Source organism: Tamandua tetradactyla, chromosome 1, assembly GCF_023851605.1.
Source record: "Tamandua tetradactyla isolate mTamTet1 chromosome 1, mTamTet1.pri, whole genome shotgun sequence".
NCBI classification, from domain to species: domain Eukaryota; kingdom Metazoa; phylum Chordata; class Mammalia; order Pilosa; family Myrmecophagidae; genus Tamandua; species Tamandua tetradactyla.
Genome location: NC_135327.1, coordinates 2,281,290 through 2,305,084, shown reverse-complemented (window position 1 = coordinate 2,305,084; position 23,795 = coordinate 2,281,290). Strand labels below are relative to the sequence as shown.

The following is a 23,795-nucleotide window of genomic DNA, read 5'->3' as shown; positions in this document are numbered from 1 at the left end:
AAAATAGAAGTGAAAGTAGATTTAAGTTCGTTCTCTTACAGGAACTGTTTTGCGATTCTCAGCATTTAAAAAGATACTGGTTCCAATACTTTTTATTGACGTCAATTACTGTAAGTCTGATTCATTTTCTGCCTATTGATTTTTTGCCCAAGGTGAAATCATGACATTTAACAGAAAGCATAAATGATTTGTTTTTAAGCAGATGCTGTTAGAGACTATAAAAATAAGTTTTAAAGTCAGTGACACTTGAAAAAGTAAGTTTTATATCCTTTTGTGTTAATGATTCTGTTCTAATTCTGTGTATGTCTAATATAAATAAAGACTCTGGTTGCTTACGGTAATGATTTCAGAATGCTATTATTTCCCAAATTCTAGTTTAAGGTCCAAACGAATTTTATTTGTACTAAAGTTTTTTTTCAGTGGTAGGATACCATAGCAGTATGCGTTCATTAATCACAATGTTTTCTTAAAGATGACATGATTTGAATTTCACATGAATCACCTTATTGCAACTGCAAGATAAATTTTAGTTCTCTTAACTGCTTAAGACCTTAGGGAATTGAAAATAGCTATTAACCACAAATACGTGAAATAGCTTTGTTTTTATACATGATTTAAGGGCACCACCAATGACAGTAGTCCCTCATATATATGTGTGTGTGTGTATATATGTACATTTATATTTTTATATTTATATTTATATTTGTATGAGTCTCAGTTTTAAATGGCTGTGTAACCATAGAGTTTTAAAAAATGAAGTGAACATCAATGTTAAAGCTCTTCAGCTTCCAAAAGATACCATAATTTACTTTGAAGATCCTTTATCCTAGTCTTGTGACTTTGCCCTTACCCTGCTGTGTCCTGGTTCTGATTTATTTTTAGGTGTGTGCTGGAGCCTTTTCTGTCCGCCATGTCTCTGAATTGCTCTTTCATGTTTCACATTTCTTCATGATGCGTCCTGGGTACATTCCTCTGGACTCGCTTTCAATATACTAATTATGTGTGTTCAGCCTAGGTTTATCCGTCTGTTGAGGTTTTTTGTTTTTAATTTCAGTAATTATCCTCTTCATTTCCAGGATTTCTCATTTATTCTCTGTCAGTCTTGTTCTGGCTTCATTTCTACCTATCTTAATCCATAATATTTTCTTTTTAATGCATGATCCCTCCATTTAACTCCTATCTTAAATATATTTCCTTTAAAGTCTCTGTCAGGGCACAAGATAAATTTCATGCGGGACAGATTTATTTTCTAGTTGATTTGTTGGTTGTCTTTAGCTTATCTTCTGTGTTGTCACTCTCTTCCTTGCAGGTCGTTTTGAGTAGGAGGCCTTTTGTTTTGTTTTCTTACTGTTTTTGAGCCTAGCTGTGCCTGTGTGGTTTTCCTCTCTATTGGTTGACCCTTACTTTGTGTTTAGAGCAACGGTGGGCATCAGAGGTGAAATCAGCCACATTGTCTCCACCAGAAGTTCCCCTTGCCTAGGTAGGGAAGGCTATCCCTCCAAACCTTCCCTTCCTGCCCCCATTCCCTGAGTTGTGGGGAATTTGTAGAGCAGTGTTGGTGGGTTTTTGTTGTTGTTTTTGTACAGCAGTAGTTGATGATGCTTTTTCCATGTGATTTACCAAATGCACATGATTGTTCTATTTGTGCTTTGTAACTCCATTATCTTTTAACCTTGCCCCAGGTCCCCGTGTACAAGATGACCCAATAAGTTCTGGCAGGGGGTGATTATTGTACATCCTGCTGCCTGTTTGGCCAGCTTTGTTCCTCCAGCCCTCTCTGTCTCTCTTACAGCTCTCATAACATTCTTATCTGCTTGGTTTACTCTTTAGCATCTTTTTTTTTAATTGTTCAGTAGGTTACACTTTTAAATTTAAACCCAAACAAGCTCAGTACTGGTTAGCTAAAAATTTAAGCTTTTTCTTTACTGTCTCAGCATTTTTGCTTATCTTAAAATTGAACAGTATTAATCAGATGAGTCCTAGCATGTTGATTATATGAATTTTGAAATAAAGATAACAGTGGTTTCCAGAAGTTTTTATTGTAAATTATATTGTTCATTCACTTCCACATATAAAGGATAGAGCACTGCTTTTGACTTCAAAAGGCATTTAACCTTTGACTTTTATGATATGTGTATTTCTTAAGGTACTTCTTGTTATACAAAAATTTTATATTCCCATTTGTAATGAGATTTATGACTAACAGCATTTGTTTAACACACATGAGTTTGAAGATATGGTTTCTAAATGTTTAGGCCAGCCACTTCCTCCCCCAATCTTTCCCCCAATTTCTGTATCTCCCTATTCAGTGACTGCTGCAAGAGTTCCAGGAAATGTTCACACTGTATGTCCACTTACTGCATTTCAAATATTGTCTTTAGTGTTCTGCATTGCCCTTCAGTGAAGCCCTATTTCTGAGAGCCATTACCCTCCATAAAGTACCTGTTCGAGCCTGGACCTGTGCTAGGAGTGGATAAAGAGGGTCTTTCCTACCAGATTCCTGTGCTTGAGATGCCATCTCTACTACCTCAATTGTTGAATAATTTTGAAATGAGACCTGCATTTTACCATGGAGCCAGTAAGAGATATTCACCCACTTGTGGGACAGAAGAGAAAAGAGTGTTAAAACTAAAAATTGCTATGTTTAACTTAATATGCTTAATATAAACATAAATATATTTTTGCAGGATTGGACTGGCTTTTATGCTCTGTGGGGTTTTTTTTGTTCATCTGTTTGTTCTTAAGAAAAAACAACATCAAATTGAATATTATCAGCTTTTCTCCCAAGTTTATCTTTTTGCCTAATTGGATTTGGGAGCTGTTTGAGTAATTGAGCAATGAACTTTCCTGAAAAAATTTTAAAATGAATTCACTCAGGCTTTAGTTCATTCTGTGTTAGTAGAGTTTGGTAAGCAATGTTACTTATTTGTATTCTACTGTAAGATCACCTATTACATTAAATAAATGGGGAGGATAGGAAATCAAGAACTGTACCTTAAGAAGTTATTTCAGTAATGTTGTTTTTTGCCATGCTCACTTCTTTGCCTTTTTAAAGATTGGCTCAACAGATGTTTTATTTAAACCTTTTCAAGCATTTTGTAAATTATCTAGCCCAAAATAATAATTTTGGAAGAACTTGCATTTTTTTTCTTCTCAAGAAAATAGTTTACCATAGATTCAGATCACTTTGTGTGCATAGTGCCTATATAAAATGATACAATATCATTTATAGCATTAAGTGTAAACCTTTAACCAAACTTAAGCATGCTGCAGATGCACAGTCTCTGGTTTATTCTCAAGAAGAACGTGTCCATTTTAACACCTGTGACACGTGATGTTTTATTCCATCCCATTTCTGAAATCTCTAGTAAGAATAGGAAGTATACTGTTGAAGGAACTAACTAGGGGAAAAATGGGTAGATAAAGAATCTGTTTGCTGTGTGTTTGTGTATTTCATTTCCCACTTGTAAAATTTCTAATTTATTGTGATTCAATCCCTGAAATGCTGAGGTACTCCTCTAATGATCCCTGACATATTCCGTACTTCTGTTCAGGAAACACTTCTGGGAACTTGTTTCATGGCAAGTTTATTATTTCCTTTTTGGCTTAACTCCTAATTTTACCCAGCATTCATCTTTTTGTCATCAGTTTTAAGACCTTTATAACCATCATTTTTTCTATATGGAAATTTTATGCACTTGGTAGATTAGAAGTACTTAATATTTGTCCAATACAATAAAAGCTCTTCTAGAGAGATTTTACACTTGAAATGGAAATTTAGTTAAATTAGTTCATTAGTTAAGAACAGTGGATGTACCCTCACAAAGTGATCACCCGTTACAACGTTCAGACAAATGAAACCACAAAGACAACGTTCCAAGAATACCCATTTATCAAAAACGGTATCACACCTCATACTGGTCTGTCTGACATCATGAAAGAATCAGGAGTTGATTCCCTCCTTGATGGAAGAGAGAAAATATGTGCTAAAAGTCTTAAAGCACCATTAAATAAAAAAGGGCAGTAATGGCCCTTTCTCACTTTAATAGATATAATGAAAATGCAAATTATTGCATATACCCAGAATATGCTCATCCTAATAAGTAAATAAATGTTCTCAGATTTTAGTGCCCAAAAGAGTAAAAAATTAGCCAGTACACACCTGAAACACGTAATTGTAGAAGCACATTCCTACAACAAAGTTAGTTCAGGTTAAAACAAGTCAGAAGAAAATGGGAGAGATAATCCCTGATCAGCAGAATATCATATTTCCAAAAACTACACCACATCTTACAGAAAAGTAGTTTGTATAGGAAGAAGTATTCACTGCTGGTTTTGGCTTTGCATGAGAGTATGGTCTAAAACCTCAAACAGCTTGTCCAGCTAATAATGATTTTGCTAATGTTACAGAAAAGCAGAAGTTTGCTAAACTGGATCCCCCATATTTTGAGTATTTTAAATCAGTGAATTTGTTAGCCAAGTGGATTTTGTGATAACTGGTCAGCTCAGCAGTATAAGATCATTGAAAATGTGAACAAACATAATTTCCAGTTAAGTTCCAGAGTGGACATTATGATCCTGAGGAAGGGCCAAAGCCTTTAGATGGCTTATCTCAGAATACATACCAAGATCTCTTGGAGTCACAGGGTCATTTTCATAGCCACAAATCAGGAAGTGGAGACAACAATTTTAGTAATCGTGTGAATCGCACACAGGTGTCATGCTTTTCTAGTAATTACACAACGGGAGACTAAAGGTATAATCAATTAGTTTTCACCAACTTGCTTCAACGACTTGGTTTCCCTTAAAATCCACCAGCTCATTGACCATTCTGTTGTTCTACTCTTAAGATTCCTGTGATATGTTTTCTTATGAAGATTTAAACCATTTGTACCCTTACTTTAATGATGTGATGTTTGGTGATAATTCCATTTCTGGGTTTCATGCCAACTTTCGGATTTCAAAAGTTGAAAATTGATTGAAATACATAGTGGACCAGCCATGAACTTCATATTCGTCCAGAAGAATGTTGTGAACAGTGAGGAACATTAGAAAAGGAGAGAAAAAAGACTGAATTGGCTCTTGCCAAAAACCACCCAGGGAAAAAAATATCCAGTACAAAATATCCTGTCTAGAGTTGTGATTGGTTAATTGTGGATGAACTTCAAGAACGAGCCAGATTTGTGACTTTCCTAGGCAAAGTGGAACACTCTGAAGCTCTCCCCTGCATGCCAAAAATCTCTACTACTCTTGATAGAATCTTGGAGTCCCTTCATATTGTACAATCATTTAGAAAGGATAAAACTATAAATGCTTCCACTTGGCAAGGGCAAGGAGTTCCTACATTCCAAGATGACAGAGATGTTTTGCCCTTGCTTCAGCTTTTTAAGATACTTGTGTGGCTACTCAGAAAGCACACACTACCTGTGGTGTGCACTGCAGGTGACCTTGCTCAAAACAGCTACAAGGTTGGTACAGTTGGCTAAGTGGATGTGAAAGAGGCTTTACAGGATATAGAAAACTGTGAAGATAAAATCCATGAAAGCATAAATAATTGCAATCTAATGGACTAGAGAGGTGAAGCAAGCAATCATTAAGGAAGTACAGAAAGAGTAAAAGCTGATATGTAATGTATGAAGACATGCTAAAAAATTTTAATAAATTTGTCAAGCTTGAAAATTTCAGTACATTAATTTTCTTTCCAATTTAAAGCTAATATCTTAATGAAGCCTAACTTCTATTTAAAGCTTCTATTTGGAATGAGTCAGATCTGGTTTAAGGTGAACTCAAAGGTAAAATTGATTACTCTAGGCATTCTGAGTAGTCAAAAATAACAAGTTTGTTTAAGTAAAGTAAATATTTCCTAACAGCTATAGTATTGCTTGAATCCATTCTGCAGTGCAGGTAAATGCAAATTTGAAATTTTTGAAGGAGATACATTTCATTAAGTAAGTATAATTCCAAATAATGAATCTAAGTAACTGTAACCCAATCATGGCAACAGTCTAATAACCTAGATGAGTTTTTTTTTCCTAGACAAGTTTTCATTGTGATATACAAGTGTTTTCTTTATACAACAGGTAATAGAAAACAGAGAAAAACAAGGATAAACCCAATATTCATGTAAAAATTTAATATTTAAAACTGCCATATTTATAAATTTGAAAACTTCAGGCAGAATATATGGAAGGAAATGCATCTGATTCTTCTAAGTTAGTGATTAAAGTGCCAGTGTCAGAACCATGCAAGTTACTGAATATAAAACCTGTTCAATTTATGTATGTATATTGTTTAAAATTTAACTCTACCAATTATTAAATGGAATGAAAACAAAGCATTTTTTTTAATCTGGGTCTTTTAGACTTGTTGCCAAGAAACTGAAATAATGATGATTGTTTTAGTACCTTCAGTTGGCTGCCTTTGATAAAGGTATCATTAAGTTCTAAAATGTATTTCTCTTTTTAAGATTAATCTTTAATTTAGTTTGCAGTTGATTAGTGTATGTTTTTAGTAGTTATAGTCATTAGGTTGCTTATGGATATATTTTTTAAAGGGCTGTTTGAAACTTGGCCTTTTCTGGTTCTTATCACTTAATATCTTCATGTGTAACCCAAATAATTTATTCATAGTGTGAAATGTTAGTATTATGTGAGTAAAAAGATTTTGGGTTTTAACAAGCGTGAGTTAAATTATAGTGTAATGCACTGACAAAATTTAGTTGGGGCCACGGTGGCTCAGCAGGTAAGAATGCTTGCCTGCCATGCCCGAGGACCTGGGTTCGATTCCCGGTGCCTGCCCATGTTAAAAAAAAAAAAAAAAAATTTAGTTGAACTCTCCTTGACTAGAAACACTGACATTTTAAATGTTGGTGTATTCTTGTTTTAGAAATCCTGGTATTAAAAAAAAAAAAAAGTGTACTCATACCACATGAGTTTTCTTTGGATGTTGTGCAGAAGAAATTAATCAAGAATGCAGGTGTGACTGTAGGGAAAAACATTTTGATCACGGATATGTCTGAGAACTGTTTGAGTTACACTGAGGGGAGCCAAATAAAATGGATCATCTTACCGCAGACACTGTCTTGAAAGTGATTGTTTGGTGTCAGAAGTGTTGGATATTATGAAAGCAAATATTGTGTTGAATTTAGTCTGTCAAATAAAAAAGATAAATTGTTGGAAAAAATTTTTAATGAAGAAGAGATTAAGACATTAAGGGGATAAAAAAAAAAGCTTGAGGGTATTTCATCACATCCTGCAAGAAATGCTAAAGAGGGTTTTGCAGGTTGAAAGGGGAGGATAATGGACAGTACACAATAGATTGAAGTTGCAAGAAGAAATAAAGATCTCCAGTAAGGGTGACAACCTAGGTAAAAATAAATCCCAATATTACTGTATTTTATATTTGTACCTTTAGTTTACTTCCTAGATGATCTAAAAGGCAAATGCAGAAAAGTATAATGAGAATTTGTTATAAATAATGTATAAGCATGTCATTTGTGACAAGAACTCCATAAAAGTAGGGGGGTGGACAGCTTGTGTATACTCTTGAAGTTAAATTGATATCAAGGCAAAGGAGATTGTTACAGAATTAGGATGTTAAATTTAAGCCCTTGGGTAACTCACAGAAACTATCAGAGAATATGCAAGGTCATGGAGACTGAAAGTAAGAGTACAATTTGCACAGCCAGGGGACAGAAGAAATGGGAGTTAAAGCAAAATGGGTATTTGGGGAAATGAGAAAGTTTTTAGTAATGGAACGTGGAGAGGGTGCCATGACATTGCGGATGTGATTAATCCCACTGGATGGTATGCTTGGGAGTGTTTGATATAGGAAAGCTTATGTTGTGTATATATTACCCCCCACACAAACACAAAGGCACCAAAAAAAACCCAACAGTGATAATTAATGGCAATACATGATCCTGGACAGGAGAAGGCTCAAAAAAAACATTATTGGGATATATGATAAAATTGGAATATTGACTGTAAATTTTATGTCAGTGTTAAATTTCTTGAACTTGATAACTGCACTTAGGTGGGTACGTAAGTGAACCTCCTTGTTCATAGGAAATGTACCATGGCGGTGTTAAATGTTCAAGGAGCATGATGTGTACAGCTTATGCTCAAGTGTTCAAAAATGTGTTGATGGGTAGATGGACAGATGGATGGATGGCGTGGTACGGCATATGCTGTTGAATTGGTGGATCCAGGTGTCTGGTGGGATAGGGATATGTTGCAGTTCTCTGTGTGAGGTTTGTATTGTTTGTGTAGCTGTCCTTTAAGTTTGAGGGTATTGCAAAATAAAAAGTTAAAAAAATTGTAGCCAAAATAAAGACCTTTTTAGACAAACAAAAGCTGAGAGAATTTGTCACCAGCAAATTAGCATAAGATGTTAAACAAGGTCCTTTAAGCAGAAAGGGCATGGTGAAAGATGGAAAGTTGGATCTACACAAAAGACTGAGGCATACTGGAAGTGGCAAATATATAAGTAAATGTGAAATACATTTTTCTCAATTTAAAATTTAAGAGATAATTACTTAAAGCACAAATAACACATGGTAAGATTTTTAATATGTAGAGGTTAAATGTATGACTAACACAAAGGACAAGAGGGAAAATAGAGGTACACTGTTCTGACATTATTTTCAAAGTGCTGTATTATTTGGACCATGGACCATTATGAGTTAAATGTACATATTGTAAATCCTATAGCAGTACACTAAAAAATTGAAAATAAAGAGGTGTGGCTGATATACTAACAGTGAAGAGAAGATGAAATACAAACAACAATAAGAAGTAATCCGAAAGAAGACAGGGAAGGGAGGGGAAAGGAACAGAGATCAGATGATAGAAAACAACTAGCAATACAGTAGATTTAAATCCAACCATATCAGTAATTAAGTAATATATGTAAATGTTCTAAACACCTGAATTAAAGGAAAGGGATGGTCAGATTTGGATTAAAAGAAGAAAAAAAAAAAGACCCAACTATATGCTGACCACAAGAATTCCACTTTAAAAATAAAGACATAGATGAGTTAAAAGGAAAAGGAAACAGATATACCATACACGCACTAATCAAAAAAGAGCTAGAGTGGCTATATTAATGTGATACAAAGTAGAAAAGGAATATTACCAGAGATAAAGTGAGACATTTTGTAATGACAGAGTTGCCTAAAAACAGAGTTTCCAAATACATTCATGAGCAGAAACTGATAGAACTAGAAAGAGAGATGAACACATCCATAATTATTTGGAGATTTTAACACTAATCTCTTGATAATTGATAAAACATGTTAGAAAGTCAATAAGGGTCTAAAAGACTTAATGTGCTTAACCTAATTGGTATGGAGCGCACCAAACAGCATGAGTGTACATTCTTTTCAGTAGCACGTGGAACATTTACTAACACAGTATTCTGGGTCATAAAGCAAGTTTCAATAAATTGTAAAGGTGGATTTATGACCACAGCAGAATTAAATTTGAAATCCATATCACTATCTAAAATGTCCTTAGATGTTTGGAAATTTAGTGGTACACTTTTAAATAACCCTGAATCAAAAAAGAACACTAGCAAATATTTTGAACTGAATGGAAATTGAAAACACAATGTATTGAAATGTGTGGGCTACAACTAAAGCAATGTTAAAATTTTTGGTTAAACCAGTATTCATTATTTATATTGCTTATGTATGCACGTTGTTACAGATAGTGTTGTATGTTTGTTTTTTTCCTTATTTTTCCCAAAGTTAATAATTTTTTTCGTTTGCTTAATTTTCTTTGTACCTATTGCTTTTTCTTCCCGTACCTTCTTACAGCCTTTCAGAACAATTTCCACAAAGTCAGTTCTTCAGGTCAGTTCTTTCCAAAAGAAATATGGTGCAACTCATGCATGTAAATTTTAAAAATATTTATTATTATCACATATAACATATGCAAAGAAAAGGAAAAAAAGCAGTAATTTTCAAATTGCACTTCAAGAAGTAAATACAGAACGTATTTCAGAGTTTGTTATGGGTTACCTTTCCACTATTTCAGATTTTCCCTTCTATTTATCTCCAAAACATTGGAGACTAGGAGAAATATTTTCTAGTTGTGAAAAAATAAAATATAGACTAAAAAGCAATACTCTGTTCTATAGCTAATTGTTTTGAAATATCAAAGCATATCGCAACAATTAGTTGTAGAACAGATTTGAAAGTTTGGTATGGATTATAAGTCCACCATTTTCGGTTTTACTTCTAGCTGCTCTAAGATACTGGAGACTAAAAGAAGTATTCAGCAATCATAATCATTTGTTAAACCCTACCTTCTCTGTATAGCTCCACCATCACCTTTGATCTTTCTCCCACTCTTTAGGGGTATTTGGGCTATGCCCATTCTAATTTTTTCACGTTGGAAGGGGCTGTTGCTACTCTGGGATAGGGGAATGGAACCAGTTGATGTTCTGGAGAGGCTGGGCCCTCTGCATTTCAGGACTTATATGCTCCAGGGACTCATCTGAGGTTGTAGGTTTCTGGAATGTTACCTTAGTGCATGGAACCTTTGTAAAATCTTATATAACGCCCTAGGCGTTCTTTAGGATTGGCTGGAATGGTTTGGGTTGGGGTTTGGCAAAGTATGTTAGGGAGCAAGGTCTAACTGAAGCTTGCGTAAGAGCAGCCTCCAGAGTAGTCTCTCAACCCTGTTTGAACTCTCCCAGCCACTGATACCTTATTTGTTACACTTCTTTTACCCCTTTTTTGGTCCAGATGGCATTGTTGATCCCACTTAATGTACTTAACCTAATTGGTATGGAGCGCACCAAACAGCACGAGTGTACGTTCTTTTCAGTAGCACGTGGAACATTTACTAACACAGTATTCTGGGTCATAAAGCAAGTCTCAATAAATTGTAAAGGTGGATTTATGGTGGAATTGTAAAGTGGGAATTATAAAGGTGGATTTATCTCCCAGGCCAGACTCAACCCTGGGAGTCATCTCCCATGCCACCAGGGAGACCTTCACCCCTAGATGTCATGTCCCTTGCAGGGGGGAGGGCAGCGGTTTCACTTCAGAGTTGGTCTTAGAGAGAGAAACCACATCAGACCAACAGAAGAGTTGGAAGTAACTCTCATGCATAGCTATAGCTACACTAAGCTTCTCTGCTGCCTACATAAGAGTCACAAAAACAAGCCTTAAGATCAAGGGTTTTGGCCATTGATTTGGATATCCCTAATGGTAAACACAGTAGTAGGGGTTTTCTTGGTGGTAAAGATTAACAGTTCCATATTTTCTCCCATCCCTTAAGAAACTTTGCCAGTACTTTGTGATTATCTGCTTGATATACTCTGGAATGTATCCAGGCATTACAATGAGCTATACAGAATTGAAACTCTCATTCTTATTTTGGGCTCTCTATGTTTGGATTGTTTGAATGATCTGTTCAGGCACGTTGAGTTAGATTATGTGCTACAGAAAATTTAGGTTCTGGACAAAATAAACCTTTCTTCCTTTGGTTTTAAAGAGTAGATGAGGTTATAAAGTATAGGCAATATCTTTCTTACCCCTGTATTCTGATTTACCTTAATCCTGACCTGGATTGGATGTGTCTATTACACTTAGAGCACGTATCTTTTCAGACTGGCTACATTCCAAATTGCCAACATATGGCTAGTGGATGCTGTATTGGACAGTGCAGTATCAGGTGATTTCCCAGTTCCAGTTTTTTCCTTGGAGACATTTCTATTGGAGACCACTATTCTCCTTCCATTGGGATCAGTTGATCTGTACACTGGCCACACACAGCTGTCATCTTGAGACATCCTTTGCTTTTCTTCTTCGATTAGATTTCCTATTTCCTGGAGGTCTTCTCATTTCCCTCTAGTACATTCATTCATTAGGTTAAAAGGTTGGGTCATTAAAAGAAAGCATGTGGTTGACACAGTTTTTATGGAAATTTCTTTTACCTCTCTCTCACATTGTACCTCTTTTTTTTCCCTATATGTCCTATATCTTTTTTTTCTTGGTTTATTTATTTGGGAGACTTGCTCTAGTGGATTGCTGAGAAAAGAGCATGGTTGGAAAGTTATTTTGACCTTGTATTTCTGGAAGTGTTTTTATTCTACTTTCTAGATAATTATTTGGCAAAGTTCAGAGTTCTAGGTTGATAGTTGTTTTCTTTAGAATATCAAAGGCAGTGCTTCATTGCTGTCCAACTCTCAGTATTTTTCTTATGAAGTCTAAAGCCATTTTGATACCTTTTCCTTTGAAAATGAACTGTTTTTCTACCTAGAAACTTACAGAATATTCTCGTTGTCATAGGATTCTGGAATTGTACATTAATGTACTTTACTATGGGTCTACTTTAAACATTATGATGAGCACTTAATCGGCTTTGTTCCTCAATTTGGGGAAGTTTTCTTGAAAAATTTTTTGGTGTTTTCTTCCTTTTTATTTATTTATTTATTTATTTTTGTTGAAGTTTTTACTTTTGTTAGTGTTTTAATTTTTTTTAATTCGAGAAGTTATAGGTTTACAGAAACATCATGCAGAAGAAAGAGAGTTCCCTTATACCCCTCCCCACAAACAACAGTTTTCCCTGTTATTGACCCTTTGCATTGGTGTGGCAGCTTTATTGCAGTGGGTGAAGCAGTAGTATTACACTTGGGCTGTTAACTGTAGTCCATAGTTGATGTCAGGGTTCACTGCATTGTGTAGTCCTGTGGTTTTTGTTAAAATTTTTATTCGAAAACATAAACAACATAAAATTTCCCCTTTTAACCACATTCAAATATATAATTCAGTGTGTTATTTGCATTCACAATATTTTGCTACCATTGCCACCATCCGTTACAAAAAAATTTCCATCACCCCAAACAGAAGCTGTGTACCCATTGAACATTAACCCTCCCTGCCCCTTACCTTCACCCTGGCCCCTGGTAACTGTATTGTGTTTCTGACTCTGAATTGGTTTATTCTAATTATTTTATATCAGTTAGCATACAATATTTGTCATTTTGTGTCTGGCTTATTTTACTCACCATTATGTCTTAAAGGTCCATCCATATTGTCAAATTTATCAAAACTCCATTCCTTTTTATAGTTGAATAATATTTCATTGTATGTGTGTACCACATTTTGTTTATCCATTCATCTGTTGATGGACATGTGGGTTACTTCCACCTTTGGGCTATTGTGAATAATGCCACTACAAACTTCAGTGGGCAAGTATCAGTTCTAGTTTCTGCTTTACATTTCTTTTGTCTATATACCTAGAAATGGGAATCCCAAGTGAAATAGTTTCTTAGTTGCTAAGACAAATACCATATAAATTGTTGTCTTAACAACAGGAATTTATTGGCTCTTGGTTTTAAAGGCTTGCTTCCTCCTGGAATCAGTATCTTTTGGCTGACCTTTTCAGTCACATAGTGAAGCACATGGTAATGTCTTCTCTTTTCTCTGCTGGGTTCTGTGACTTTCTGTCTGGCCCAATTTCCTTTGATTATAAGGACTTCAGCCATATTTGATTAAGGCCCGCTCTCATTCACTCGAGCATACCTTAACTCAACCTTTTCAAAAGTTTTGTTTGCAAATGGGTTCACACCCGTAGCACCAGCTCTTGGGGCTTGAATATACGTTTTGTGGAGGACATGATTCAATCCTAACACCTGGTCATATGGTATTCTATAGTTAACTTTCTTAGTAACTGTTTTTCCACAGGTGCTGTACCATTTTACATTCCTGCCAACAGCAGACAAGTATTTCTGTTTCTCCATAGCTTCTCCAACTTTTTTATTTTCTTTTTTAAAAAAAAAAGTAAAAATAGTAACTGTCATGGTCAGGTTCACATGTCAGCTTTGCCAGGTGTTGTACCTGTTTGTCGGTTTGGGCAAGTGCTGGCCTGTCTGTTGCTATGAGGACATTTCATAGAATTAAATCATGATCATGTTGGTTGCATCCACAGCTGATCCCATTTGTAACATTTAAGCTAATCAATGGATGGCTAATTTTAAGGAGGATTCCAAAGAGATGGTCTCTCTTCCTGCTTTGGCCGGCGAACCTCTCCTATGGCATTCATCCAGACCCCCCATCAGAGTCATCAGCTTCACAGCCTGCCCTGCGGATTTTGGACTCTATGTTCCCATGGTTACATGAGACACTTTTATAAATTTTATATTTACAGATATTTCCTGTTGATTCTATTTCTGTAGAGAACCCTAACTAATACAGCTTGGTACCGGAGTGGTTCTTAAGAAACACAATCTTAAAAATGGTTTTCATGAATGGTTTTCTACTCTGACTGGACTCAGAGGCACTAAGGACTCTCACTAGAATGACATTGCCAATCCATGGGGTGAGTTGGCAAAAGAGATAGTCAAAATATCACCATTTGATTCTTACTAATGCTTTGATTGTACGAAGCCAGGCCCTGGGAGATAGTGTTTTTGACACCTTTACCGAATTTTGTGGAAATAGAAGGTATAGAGATGTTGGCGGGTTGCTGTTAAATACACTGTAAACATTAATGAGTGAAAGGGATGGGCTTAAGTCTTCAAATGAGAAGTTTACACACCGCCGTCTGACAGATGTAAACATTTCTATGAGTGTCCTGAAGGAAAATTTTATTTCTTGTAACCATAGACTTGAGATCTCCGAAAATCAGACTCAGAATCATATTGTTAGAGTAGCAACTTTACAATGTAAACTGAAATTTCTGTCTTGCATGGTGTCTGCCATTAATGTGAGGGCATTGATTGGAAACGAGTGGGACCTTGAAAAATGGGATGGTGACATACGGGTTGATAATGATGTTGGGGGTGAGGTTGAAACCCTAGATCATGCTGAGTCTTCTCTTGATAACCCCGTAATAGTCTGCTCTGAGGATATAGCCACCTCACCTCCAGCCTGCCCTGAGGATTTGGCCACCCAACCTCCACCTGAAGGGATTAGCCCTAGGGTGATTAATCTTGTTTCACCAGATGAAACTGCAAATGAATGCCCTGAAGCAAATGGTTTGGAAGATACTTCTAATTCTTTTTGTCACCCACCCTCATCACCCCTAATTTCTTCCAGACTTATAACTAGTATTAAAGTCCCAACAGGCCCCAGAAAATAAGGTACAAAGTATGTTATACGCCAAAAGAACTGCATGAATCTTCCAATTAATATAGACCGAAATCAGGAATATTTGTGGCAATGGATTTTAAGGGTGTGGGATAATGGTGGGAGAAATATAAGGCTGGATCAGGCTGAATTTATTAGGGACCCACTAAGCAGCGATTAGGCATTCAGTGTTATAGCTCGAGGGGTTAGAAAAGGCATTAACTGTTTGGATGGTTGGGGAAAACATGAATCAAAGGTGGCAGACATTACCTGAGGTTGAAATGCCACAACTGCCCTAGTATAATGTAGATGAGGGGATCCGGAGGCCTCAAGAGATTGGAATGTTAGACTGGATTTATCATGCAAAGCCTGCTCTTACAGCCCTGGACTGTCCAGAGGATGCACCTTTTACCAGAACAGTGAGAAATAAATTTGTGAGACTAGCACCATCATCCCTGAAGAGCTCTGTAGTTGCACTTCTCTGTAGGTCAGATATTACTGTGAGAGCTGCTGTCACTGAGCTGGAATCCCTAAACACAGTAGGGATGACTAGATCCTGAGTTGGCAGAAACCAGGTGGCAGCACTTAATCACCAAAGACAAGGTGAACATGGCTATCATAATAGACAGCAGACTCAAAGCAGGAGTCAAAATAAACTGACGTGCAGAGACTTGTGACATTGGCTAGTAAATCATGGGGTACCTAGAAGACAATAGATGGGCAGTCTACTAAATTATTGTTTGAGCTGTATAAACCAAAGAGCTCTCTAGGTCAAGTGAACAGAAGTCTGACTTGAATTACAAAAACAAAGAGTCATGGCCCCTTAATCAATTTCCAGCTTGAGACAGTTTACAGATCTAGTGCCCCTTGAATGAGGGGGAGGCCAGGTCCCTTTGGGGGAGGATGCTGTTACACTGCCACAAATTTGTACTGTCAATCTTCCTCCAAGCCTACCCCAAGGAGACCAACGGCCTTTTACCAGGGTAACCATGCATTGGGGAAAAGGAAATGATCAGATATTTGGGGGATTGTTAGACACTGGTTCAGAAGTGACATTAATTCCAGGGAACCCAAATGTCACTCTGGTCCATCAGAGCGGGGGCTTATGAAGGTCAGGTAATCGATGGACTTTTAGCTCACGTCCATCTCACAGTGGGTCCAGTGGGTCCCCTGACCCGTTCTTTGGTTGTTTCCCCAGTTCCAGAATGCATAATTGAAATAGACATACTGCGCAACTGCCAGAATTCCCACATTGGCTCTCTGATTCGTGAAGTGAGGGCTATTATTGTAGGGTAGGCCAAGTGGAAACCACTAGAACTGCCCCTACCTACCAAAATAGTACATCAGAAGCAATACCGGATTCCTGGAGGGATTGCAGAGATTAATGCCTCTCTTAAGGACTTGAAGGATGCAGCAGTGGTGATTCCCACCACATCCCCATTCAACTCTCCTATTTGGCCTGTGCAGAAAACAGATGGGTCTTGGAGGATGACAGTGGATTATCGTAAACTCAACCAGGTGGTAACTCCAATTGCAGCTGCTGTTCCAGACATGGTATCATTGCTTGAGCAAATTAGTACATACCCTGGTACCTGGTATTCAGCTATTGATCTGGCAGATGCTCTTTTCTCAATAGCTGTTAGGAAGCACCACCAGAGTCTACCAGTTTGCTTTCAGCTGGCAAGTTCAGCAGTACACTTTCATTGTTCTACCTTAGGGGTATATAAACTCTCCAGCCCTGTCATAGTCTTGTCTGCAGGGACCTTGATTGTTTCTCCCTCTCACAAGACATCACATTGGTCTATTATATTGATGCTATCATGTTGATTGGACCTAGTGAGCAAGAAGTAGCAACTACTCTAGACTTAATGCTAAGGCATTTGCGTGTCAGAGAATGGGAGATAAAAACCAACAAAAATACAGGGACCTTAACACTTCAGTGAAATTTCTAGGTGTCCAGTGGTGTGGGGCATGTTGAGATATCCTTTCTAAGGTGAAGGATAAGTTGCTGCATCTGGCCCCTCTTATGACCAAAAAAGAGGCACTATACCAGTTGGTCTCTTCGAATTTTGGCAACAACATATTCCTCATTTGGGTTTGCTACTCTTGCCCATTTATCGAGTGACCAGAAAAGCTGCTAATTTTGAGTAGGGACCTGAACAAGAGGAGGCTCTGTGACAGGTCCATGCTGCTTTACAAGCTGCTGTGCCACTTGGACCATATGAACCAGCAGATCCAATGGTGCTGGAAGTGTCAGTAGCAAATAGAGATGCTGTCTGGAGCCTTTGTCAGGCCCTTATAGGAGAATCAACAACGCAGACCCTTAGAATTTTTGGAGCAAAGCCTTACCATCAGCTGCAAATAACTACTCTGCTTTTGAGAAACAGCTTCTGGCCTGCTACTGGGCCTTAGTAGAGACTGAACACTTAACCATGGACCACCAAGTTACCATGAGACCTGAGTTGCCTGTTATGAGCTGCGTGTTGTCTCACCTACCAAGCCATAAAGTTGGGCATGCGCATTAGCACTCTGTCATAAAATGAAGATGGTATATATGAGATAGGGCCAGAGCAGGTCCTGAAGGCACAAGTGAGTTACATGAGGAAGTGGCCCAAATGCCCATGGTGTCCACTCTTGCTGCATTACCTTCTCTTTCCCAGATCAGAGCTATGGCCTCTTGGGGAGTTCCTTATAGTGAATTGACTGAGGAAGAGAAAACTCGGGCCTGGTTTACAGATGGTTCAGCACAATAGGCAGGTACCACCCAAAAGTGGACAGCTGCAGCACTATAACCCCTTTCTGGGGTGTCCTTGAAGGACAGTGGTGAGGGGAAATCCTCCCAGTGGGGAGAACTTCAAGCAGTGCACCTGGTTGTTTATTTTGCTTGGAAAGAGAACTAGCCAGGGGTGTGTTTGTATACTAACTCATAGGCTATTGCTAATGGTTTAGCTGGATGTTTGGGGACTTGGAAAGACGATAATTGGAAAATTGGCACAGAGAGGTCTATGGAAGAGGTATGTGGTTAGACTTTTCTGAGTGGGCTAAAAGCATGAAGATATTTGTGTCCTATGTGAATTCACACCAGAGGGTGACTTCAGCAGAGGAAGATTTTAATAATCAAATGGATAAGATGACCCGTTCTGTGGATACCACTCAGCATCTTTCCCCAGCAACTCCTGTCATTGCCCAATGGGCTCATGAACAAACTGGCCATGGTGGTAGGGATGGAGGTTATGCATGGGCTCAGCAACATGGACTCACCAAGGCTGACCTGGCTACAGCCACTTCTGAGTGCCCACTCTGCCAGCAGCAGAGACCCACACTCAGCCCCCGATATGACACCATTCCCCGAGGAGACCAACTGGCTACATGGTGGCAGGTTGATTACATTGGACCACTCCCTTCGTGGAAAGGGCAGTGATTTGTTCTTACTGGAATAGACGCATTCTCTGGATATGGATTTGCTTTCCCTACAAGTAATGCTCCTGCCAAAACTACCATTTGTGGGCTTACGGAAGGCCTTAATTCATCGTCATGGTATTCCACACAGCATGGCTTCTGATCAAGGAACCTACTTCACAGCAAATGAAGTACGGGAATGGGCACATGCTCATGGAATTCTCTAGTCTTACCATGTTTGCTGTCATCTAGAGGCAGCTGGATTGACAGAATGGCAGAATGGCCCTTTGAAAACTCAATTATGGTGCCAACTAAGTGGCAATACCTTGTAGGGCTGGAGTGATGTTCTCCAGGAGGCTGTGTGTGCTCTGAATCTGTGTCCAGCGTGTGGTGCTGTTTCTCTCATAGTCAGGATCCATGAGTCCAGGAACCAAGGGGTGGAAATGGGAGTGGCACCACTCACTATTACCCCTTGTAATCCACTGGGAAAATTTTTGCTTCCTGTCCCTGCGACCCTGAGCTCTGTTTGTCTACAGGTTTTAGTTCCAAAAGGGGGAGTGCTTCCGCCAGGAGAAACAACAGTGATTCCATTGAACTGGAATCTAAGACTGCCACCTGGTCACTTTGGTTACCCACACCTCCTCTGGATCAACAAGCCAAGAAGGGGATTACATTACTGACTGGGATCATTGACCCTGACTATCAGGGGAAAATAGGACTGCAACTACACAGTGGAGGTAAAGAAGAGTTTTCCTGGAATATAGGAGATCCCCTCGGGTGTCTTTTTGTGCTACCATGCCCTGTGATTAAAATCAATGGAAAACTGCAACAACCCAATGATCAGTTACAGAAACGAGGGCTGTAATGCTGTTTTGTTCATATTATAGTATTTAAGTTGTAAAGTATCAAGGTTAAGAATGAATATTGGGATAAAGAAGAGGAGGCTTGGCCGAGATGGTGGCTTAGCAAGGTGTGGGATTTACTTTGTCCTGAGCAGCTAATAAATAGACAGGAACACTACAGAACAACTGCTGGGGTCATATCAGTAACCAGACACACTGGACACCCCAGTCTGGACCAGCAGGACCAGTTGCGATCCCACCCAGAACCATAAGTTCCTCGAGCCGTGGCAGCCAGCGCGCTCTCCCCCACAGGCTGCTTCCCAGAGGGGAAAGGAAAGGGACTTTATCGGCAACAGGGGGTGAGCACAACCAAACGCCAATTGTGGGATTAATTAACAAATTCTGACTATTAAAAATAGGCCGCCAGACTTCCGGGTCAAGATGGCGGCTTAACAACGTGCGTGTTTTAGTTCATCCTCCAGAACAACTACTAAATAACCAGAAACAATACAGAACAGCTCCCGGGGCCATGTCAGTGACCAGACACACAGTGTACCCCAGTCTGGACCAGCTGGACCGGCTACGAGCACGCTCCAGAACCATGAGTTCCCAAAGCTATGGCAGCCAGCGTCCCTCCCCCACAGGCCGCTTCCCAGAGGGGAAAGGAAAGGACTTTACCAGCAGCAGGGACTGGGCACAATCAAACGCCAATTGTGAAACTAATTAACAAATTCTGACTACTAAAAATAGGCCCCCAGCTTAGGTGAACCTGATCAAAGCAGAGGTTGCTCATTTTTGCTCTGGTGCCAAGGGAGCAGGACTGACAGAAAAGGGGGGAAAAAAAGAAGGAAACAGAGGTTTTTGTGGCTGTGTATCTACAAAGGCTTGACTGCCTCTGGATACAGCAGCAGGCCTTTTCAGGCTGCAACTGCCCCAGGCATAGTAGAAATGAGCTCTTTTGGGGGCTTATCTGGCGCCTGTGCCTTCCCCAGGGGAGGGGTGAAGCCCAACTCAGGTAGAATCCATCCATCAAGGAATTCAGACCCCAGGGCTTGGTAATTTGAAGCCTTTAAAACTAAACTACAACCTCTCCTCTGTCTCCACCACGCCCCCAGCAGGGAGAGTCTGCCAAAGTTAAAGGTACTGCATCATCTTATGCTGGTGGGACCTGCAGTCACACAAGCACCACACACAGGGCAGGATAAGAAAAACAGAGTCCAGAGATTTCACAGGAAAGTCTTTCAACCTGCTGGGTCTCACCCTCAGGGAAAACCAACGCAGGTGACTCCTCCTGATAGGCCAGTTTGGTCTGGGAAAATCTGGCTGGGGTCTAAAATATCTAAGTAGACCCTCCTAAGAGTGTGTGTGGGGGGTGGGGGGAAGGCACCACACAAGCAGGGCAAGAAACAAGAAAGCAAGAACGGAAAAATTCTCCTCTGTTAAACAAAACTTAAGCTAAAGGTCCAAATAAAGCTGAACGGAATGTCAAAGAACAGATAGACAACAAATTCATCCACTAAGAAAACCCTAGGTAAAAGAAGTGAAAGCAATCTCCAGAATAAACTAATTAAGGTAATTAAATGCCTAGACGCCAGCAAAAAATAACAAATCACACTAGGAAAATTGAAGATATGGCCCAGTCAAAGGAACAAACCAACAATTCAAATGACATACAGGAGCTGAAACAATTATTTCAGAATGTACGAACAGACATGGAAAACCTCATCAAAAACAAAATCAGTGAATTGAGGGAGGATATAAAGAAGGCAAGGAAAGAACAAAAAGAAGAAACTGAAAGTCTGAAAAAAATCACAGAACTTATGGGAATGAAAGACACAGTAGAAGAGATGAAAAAAACAGTGGAAACCTACAATGGTAGATTTTAAGAGACAGAACATAGGATTTCAAAACTGGAGGACGGAACATCTGAAATCTGACAAGAAACAGAAACTATAGGAAAAAAAATGGAAAAAATATGAGCAGGGACTCAGGGAATTGAAGGACGATATGAAGCCAACGAATGTACGTGTTGTGGGTGTCCCAGAAGGACAAGAGAAGGGAAAAGGAGGAGAAAAACTAATGGACGAAATTATCACTGAAAATTTCCCAACTCTTATGAAAGACTTCAAATTACAGATCCAAGAAGTGTAGCGTACCCCAAAGAGAATAGATCCAAATAGACATACTCCAAGATATTTAATAATCAGAATGTCAGAGGTCAAACAGAAAGAGAAGATCTTGAAAGCAGCAAGAGAAAAGCAATCCATCACATACAAGGGAAGCCCAGTAAAACTATGCGCAGATCTCTCAGGGAGGCGAGAAGACAGTGGGATAATATATTTAAATTATTAAAAGAGAAAAACTGCCAACCAAGAATTTTATATCCAGCAAAATTATCCTTCAAAAAATGAGGGAGAAATGAAAACATTTTCAGACAAAAAATCACAGGGAATGTGTGACCAACAGACCAGCTCTGCAAGAAATACTAAAGGGAGCACTAGAGACAGATACAAAGACAGAAGACAGAGGTGTGGAGAAAAGCGTAGAAAGGAAGACTATGAGTAAAGGTAAAAAGAAGGAAAATTAGATATGACATATAAAATGCAGAAGGCAAAATCGTAGAAGAAGGTACTACCCATGCAGTAATAACACTGAATGTTAATGGATTAAACTCTCCAATCAAAAGACATAGTCTGGCAGAATTTATTAAAAAATAGGACCCATCTATATGCTGTCTCTACTCAAAGGACACAAGGCCAAGGACACAAATGGACATTTAAACACCAATATTCATAGCAGTATTATTAGCAATTACCAAGAGATGGAAATAGCCAAAATGTCCATCAACAGAGATTTGACTAAAGAAACTGTGACATTTACATAAGATGGAATATTATGCAGCTGTAAGACAAAATAAAGTTATGAAGTATGTAACAACATGAATGGACCTTAAGGACATTATGCTGAATGTGATTAGCCAGAAAGAAAAGGACAGATACTCTGGTCTTACTGATATGAACTGACATTAGTGAATAAGCTTGGAATATTTCCTTGGTAACAGAGACCATCAGGAGATAGAAATAGGGTGAGATATTGGGTAACTGGAGCTGAAGGGATACAGATTATACCACAGGACTGAATATAAAAGCTCAGAAATGAACAGCACAATACTAAGTAACTGTAATGTAATTATGTTAAAACACTGAATGAAGCTGCATGTGAGAATGATAGAGGGAGGAGGGCTAGGGACATAAATGAAATCAGAAAGAAAGATAGATGGTAAAGATCGAGATGGTATAATCTAGGAATGCCTAGAGTGTATAATAATAGTGAAATGTACAATGTACAAATTTTAAAAATGTTTTTGCATGAGGAAGAACAAAGGAATGTCATTATTGCAGGGTGCTGAAAATAGATGATAATTAATACTTTAAACTGTTACCTTATGTGTGAGACTATAGCAAAAAATGTTTGTTACAAAATTTATATTTTTAAAAATTTTTTTATTAATTAAAGAAGAAAAAAAGAAATTAACCCAACATTTAGAAATCATTCCATTCTACATATGCAATCAGTAATTCTTAACATCATCACATAGATGCATGATCATCATTTCTTAGTACATTTGCATCCAATTAGAAGAAGAACTAGCAAAACAACAGAAAAAGATATAGAATGTTAATATAGAGAAAAAAATAAAAATAATAATAGTACCAAAAAAAAAAAGACAAACAGACAGACAAAAAAAAAAAACCTATACCTCAGATGCAGCTTCATTCAGTGTTTTAACATGATTACTTTACAATTAGGTATTATTATGCAGTCCATTTTTGAGTTTTTGTATCTAGTCCTGTTGCACAGTCTGTATCCCTTCAGCTCCAATTACCCATTATCTTACCCTGTTTCTAACTCCTCCTGGACTCTGTTACCAATGACATATTCCAAGTTTATTCTCGAATGCCGGTTCACATCAGTGGGACCATACAGTACTTGTCCTTTAGTTTTTGGCTAGTCTCACTCAGCACAATGTTCTCTAGGTCCATCCATGTTATTACATGTTTCGTAAGTTTATTCTGTCTTAAAGCTGCATAATATTCCATCGTATGTATATACCACAGTTTGTTTAGCCACTCGTCTGTTGATGGACATTTTGGCTGTTTCCATCTCTTTGCAATTGTAAATAACGCTGCTATATAAACATTGGTGTGCAAATGTCCGTTTCTGTCTTTGCCCTTAAGTCCTTTGAGTAGATACCTAGCAATGGCATTGCTGGGTTGTATGGCAGTTCTATATTCAGCTTTTTGAGGAACCGCCAAACTGCCTTCCACAGTGGTTGCACCATTTGACATTCCCACCAACAGTGGATAAGTGTACCTCTTTCCCCGCATCCTCTCCAGCACTTGTCATTTTCTGTTTTGTTGATAATGGCCATTCTGGTGGGTGTGAGATGATATCTCATTGTGGTTTTGATT

General features: G+C 38.3%; 1 protein-coding gene and 1 pseudogene across 6 annotated transcripts in view; both read left to right on the top strand.

Moving 5' to 3' along the window:
- The window catches only part of PTPN1 (protein tyrosine phosphatase non-receptor type 1), a 105,831-nt gene that overhangs the window by 38,475 nt on the left and 43,561 nt on the right, over positions 1-23,795 (top strand). The gene's annotated exons all lie outside the window — the stretch shown is intronic.
- LOC143688613 (meiosis-specific coiled-coil domain-containing protein MEIOC pseudogene) lies at positions 2-22,114 on the top strand (annotated as a pseudogene).